At 43.1% G+C, this 5,569-nt stretch overlaps 2 pseudogenes; both read right to left on the bottom strand.

The window, feature by feature from the left end:
- Positions 1-2,533: 2,533 nt before the first annotated feature.
- On the bottom strand, positions 2,534-2,706 carry LOC142483932 (U1 spliceosomal RNA; annotated as a pseudogene).
- Positions 2,707-4,138: 1,432 nt separating this feature from the next.
- Positions 4,139-4,311, bottom strand: LOC142483933 (U1 spliceosomal RNA; annotated as a pseudogene).
- Between the last annotated feature and the right edge of the window lie 1,258 nt (positions 4,312-5,569).

Below are 5,569 nucleotides of genomic sequence, written 5' to 3'. Positions count from 1 at the left end.
AAACTATTTCTAGGTAGTTTTCGACACCAAGTGGCAACTGACATATATAACTTGTGCAGTCCATCACCTGCTTTCATGTCCACCTCTGAACACAATGACAATTGTAGATGTACCATAGCTTTCGGAACTGGATCTTTAAAAATAAAAAAATAAAAATTGCCTGCTCCTACTGTGGTAGTTTGTGGTAATATTATGGTGTGGTATTCTGAGACATGTCTGGTATATTGAGGTATCTGGAGGAGCACTCAGGTCAGCTATATCTGTAAATCAAGTGGCAGATTCTGCCCTCGTTTTGTGGCTTTGTTTTTTGGGGGCCTTTGTATAACTGTAGAGTAGTGGTTTCCAACCTTTTTTTGGTTAAGGAACCCAATGTGAAATTCTGTGGGACCCCAACCCTCTCTAACAGCGAGTCTAAGATGAGATGCATTGTAATATATCCCAACCCTATCTAATAGCGTGTCTGAGATCAGATGAAGTGTGAGGAACCCCAACCCTCTCTAATAGCGCTTCTAAGATCTGATGCATTGTACTGTAAATTCTTCTGTATTAAGTACAATTTTAAAATGACCTGAAATTACAGCGAACTCTTTAGGGATGCCCGGGGAATCCTAGGGTTCCTAGGAACCTTGGTTGAAAAACACTGCTGTAGACAATAATTTAAGGATATGGCTGAAAGTAGTCGAACATTACACCCCACGGTGTAGAATTGGTCCAATAGTTATTGACCTAAACTTAGGGCAAGGAAAAAGCACGCCTTATACATAACTAATCCTACTGTATACACTAAGGTCCCTGTGTCTTTTTTTACTATCCCATAGATCCCATAGACGTTTGCCTCTTTGACATTTATGTATACAGTACATGTGTTCTTTTCTATACATTACTGTTCAAATCATTTAAGATTTTGAATTACAAGCCAGATATAAAAGTAAATACAATAAAAAAAATGTGTGTATGTATCTATAATAAATCAGTTTTGACATTTATAAAAAAAATATTATCCGATCAAGGCCATGTACCTAACCCCTTGTGTGTTGTCTACCGCCCCCCCCCCCCCCTTCTGTCTTCTTTCTCCCATCCATTGATAGGAGTCTTTTTATCTGTTCTGTACCCCATAAAACATTGTGCAAGTAAACAATTCAAAAATATAGATATTATCCATTTCTTTTTTGGTACAGTATTTAAAGGTCATGTTGCTTCCTACCTGCCATGATACAGAGTTAAGGTGGAGATAATTAGTCTCTCCGTACAGCGCCACACTTTTCCTATCTCTGACATGTCCACAAAACTACCGGTTTCCTTTGGGAACTAATTCAAGTCACGCACAAACAAGTTTACATTTGTGTATTTATCTCAGTCTCTAAGGCGATTCCATGATGTCATTACAGAACACTGCTGCTGGCATCTCCTAGGAGGCTCAATGATGCTGTCTCGTGATGTCATAATAGAGAAATCAGTTACTTTGACATTAAATTTCAAGGGGTTGAGAAGCGGTTAACTAGAGTAGCAGTCATAAAAATCACAGCTGCTGTGATACATTGTATTACGTACATTGGGTGTCACAAGTACACATATGGACAGTGCCACTGACAGCAGTGGGATCAACATACTGTATCACTGGGTTCAAATGCATTGACTTCATGGCAAGATAAAGTATCATCCCCTTATGTATGTCACATGTAAAATGCTGAGAAGTTACTGTGTATGTCCTACTAAGGCCAGGCTCAGTATTTCTCCTTTTTAAACACATTTGAAGCTCTCTCTCTCTGGGGTCTATGTATCAAGGTAATTTTGGAGCAAAACCCTGCACTTACTGTATTTACTGTATCTAAGCCTTTTGTTCCAAATTGTGCCCCATCTTCCTCAGCTTGTACATTGGGGAGAGTCAGTAGGAGGAGTTGGGGAGAAGTTACATGGTGCACAGATTATAAGGAGATGTATCACATTCTGCGTCTGTCCCAGCTTGCACCTTGGGGAGAGTCAGTAGGAGGAGTTGGGGGGGAGTTACATGGTGCACAGATTATAATTAGATGTATCACAGTCTGCGTCTCTGTCCCAGCATGCACCTTGGGGAGAGTCAGTAGGAGGAGTTGGGGGGAGTTACATGGTGCACAGATTATAATGAGATGTATCACATTGTGCGTCTCTGCCCCAGCATGCACCTTGGGGAGAGTCAGTAGGAGGAGTTGGGGAGAAGTTACATGGTGCACAGATTATAATGAGATGTATCACATTCTGCGTCTGTCCCAGCATGCACCTTGGGGAGAGTCAGTAGGAGGAGTTGGGGGAGTTACATGGTGCACAGATTCTTTTGAGATGTATCACAACTTGCATTTTTCTGATACTTTTTTTTTTTTACTTTTTATTTGCCCCCCAAAAATCCTCCATATCTGAAGTGCCATAAGTCTAACATTGACCAGGTTCAAAGCCCAAGCAGTGGCAATAGCAGCTTGTCTGAACAAACACCTGTGCTGTGGGTGGTGGTTGTTGTTGTTGTTGATTTTTGTTTCTGTTTTTTCTAACAGTTCAAAAACAGGGGAGAGCGCGCACGCAGTCCCCCACTACCAGAAATTGTGCAGTCGAGTTTCCCGCATGTGGGGAAATCGCAGAGGTCAGCTAGCTCCAAGTGCAATGAGCAAGCCTCACCCTGGGAGAGCCACCTGCAGGATCGTGGCTGCATAATTTACTCCCCTGCCAGGTAAGTATGAGTTGGAATGGCGCTGGGGGGCAACTAGCCCTGTCCCAGGACAAGTGTCACCCTTGTGGAGAAAGCAGCCTGGTCATTGGTGCAGCGGCAGCAGCAGCAGCAGCAGCAGCGGCAAGCACCACAGTAGCTGAGGCCTAGTATCTGAGCCAGAACCTGCAGCAAGGATCAGCTTAGGCCATTCCATGCAAACATTTGTGCAACTGCAGCAGCAGCGAATATTTGTCAAACAACATAGATCCAAGACATCCCCTCCCTAGAAGCAAAGCCCCTCCCCCGCCCATCCAACAAGCACCCAGAGAAGCCAAGCTTCGCCGCAAGGTACTTCTTCTTGGTTTTAAAAGGAAGAAGCAATCACTTTGAACACCGCTCAGCTCTGTCATTTCAGCTGGCGGAGAGACAGGGGGACACCATATTTCTGGGGTGGCTTTCTTCATCTACCCTACCTGCCGGCACTCACTTTTTCTGACCTCCACTGACACCTGCTGCTGCTGCTGCTGCTGCTGCTGCTGCATAAAAAGGGAGAGATGCCCTGTCCTGCTGGCACACTTGTCACTTTGCCCTTTACCAGCATGGCTGCTTACATGGCATTTGCATAAATATAGAAGCAAGCTAACACTGTCTGCTGCTCCCTGGATAGAGATAGATAGATAGATAGATAGATAGATATTGTTTTTTGCAACGCTCAGCAGATAGTTTGCAATCTGTTGGTTTTAAATGCTGCTCTTTGTTACTTTGGAGCCTAGAAACTCTAGAACGTACTGTATACTCCCTTTGTGATATCATCACATGGGGTGGTCTGGCTACAGAGACCCATACATACCATGTAGAACTAGGGTGGGGAGGGGGTGAAATAAAAACCCCATATCCTGCAAGGAATGGCCATTTAAAAAAAAAAAAATGAATCCAGATTTGTTTGTAAATGTGCTGCTTTATACAATATTTCAAAAGGCATCAAACATACAATTGTGACTTTGAAATCACCTATACATTGTGTATTGCACTTATCTCAGTATAATAATAGAGAGATTCGTATCTCAAACCAAAAAAAGAAAAGAAAACAATCAGCCAGAGAGGTGGACATTGGAAAGAGAGGGATACATTTTTACTGCTGCTGCAGCGACTCATATTCTACAGTTCTTGGCCCTTTTTGTTTAGAATGTTTTTTTCATGAATTATATGTGTTTCCGTATTTCCCAATCCACCTGAATTTATTCCTAAATGTCTGCGCAGGTGCCTAATTGTCATTTCTCCCTGTTTGAGATGTTGCTACCTGGCTAGTTGGTGGGTGGGTGCTCCTTTTTTTGCCACAGTTATTGACCAGGCCCAAAGCCCAAGCAGTGGCAATAGCAGCTTGTCTGAACAAACACCTGTGCTGTGGGTGGTGGTTGCTGTTGTTGATTTTTGTTTCTGTTTTTTCTAACAGTCCAAAAACAGGGGAGAGCGCGCACGCAGTCCCCCACTACCAGAAATTGTGCAGTCGAGTTTCCCGCATGTGGGGAAATCGCAGAGGTCAGCTAGCTCCAAGTGCAATGAGCAAGCCTCGCCCTGGGAGAGCCACCTGCAGGATCGTGGCTGCATAATTTACTCCCCTGCCAGGTAAGTATGAGTTGGAATGGCACTGGGGGGCAACTAGCCCTGTCCCAGGACAAGTGTCACCCTTGTGGAGAGAGCAGCCTGGTCATTGGTGCAGCGGCAGCAGCCAGCAGCGGCAAGCACCACAGTAGCTGAGGCCTAGTATCTGAGCCAGAACCTGCAGCAAGGATCAGCTTAGGCCATTCCATGCAAACATTTGTGTTATCATATACCTGCAGGATCGTGGTTTTTTTTTTTACTTTCCTTTATTCAACACATTTTTTAAAATTACAGACTTTTTGGCAACCAAAAAAAACACACCATATTAACAGCCATATGACATTAGCAAACCACAAAAACATGCTATATTTACATTTTCTTCCTCCTTTCTTTCCCCACAGAAAATTACTGTTCAAACTCACAATTACACACTCTTTCATCCCATTCTGTCGCCATTCTTCCTTCCCAGCCATCCCTCCCTTCCATACATTTCCGTATGCTTTTTCCCCACGGCACCCGCCGTGGAGGGGAGCACCGGCCCACCTCTTCTCTCCGGTAACTCCACGTAAAGGGACCCAGACTGTACTACTGTACTTCTCAAAAAAACTCAAACTCTTCCTCATAAATACGCTCTTTCCCTTTCCGTAAAAGCAAACGCTTTTGCTCACTTCCATTCCCACTCACACAACTCATAACCGGTAAATTTAACCATTTTTAACCTCCTCAAATATCATTCCCAAAAGTAAATCACATTATCTCACGATGTACAATCCCCTTTTTTCTTATGATCTGGCAAAAACTTCTTCAACTTCACACAAGTTACATACCCCTCCTCCTCCTTCTCTCTAGTTGACTCTTCTAACACACAACCATCTTATTCCAGCTATTCACTTTCCACAATGCATCACTTTCCATTTTCCCCAACCTTTTCTGATCCAACAAGTAGTACGTATACATTTTACTTAAAATAATCCTAGTACATGCTTTCACATCTAACGTTTCATTATTGAATATCATCATACTTCTCACCATCCACACAACCTCTTTTACACAATTTATTATTTTCCATAATACCCAACCTTTTTCCCCTTTTAACTCACTTAACCCATAAAGCATCATATTAAACTCCAATATATGGATTCCTCCTAGTTCTCTAATTAGCTTCGCTAGGTTTTTCCACACAGCCCTCACAAAAAAACAATTCCAAAATAAATGTACTATGTCTTCTACTCCACCACAGCCTTCCCTTGGACACCTATCCGACACTGTCATACGTCGTCTCTTTTGGAA

Source organism: Ascaphus truei, unplaced genomic scaffold, assembly GCF_040206685.1.
Source record: "Ascaphus truei isolate aAscTru1 unplaced genomic scaffold, aAscTru1.hap1 HAP1_SCAFFOLD_397, whole genome shotgun sequence".
Classification (NCBI taxonomy): domain Eukaryota; kingdom Metazoa; phylum Chordata; class Amphibia; order Anura; family Ascaphidae; genus Ascaphus; species Ascaphus truei.
This window is presented reverse-complemented; position numbering and strand designations above follow the sequence as displayed.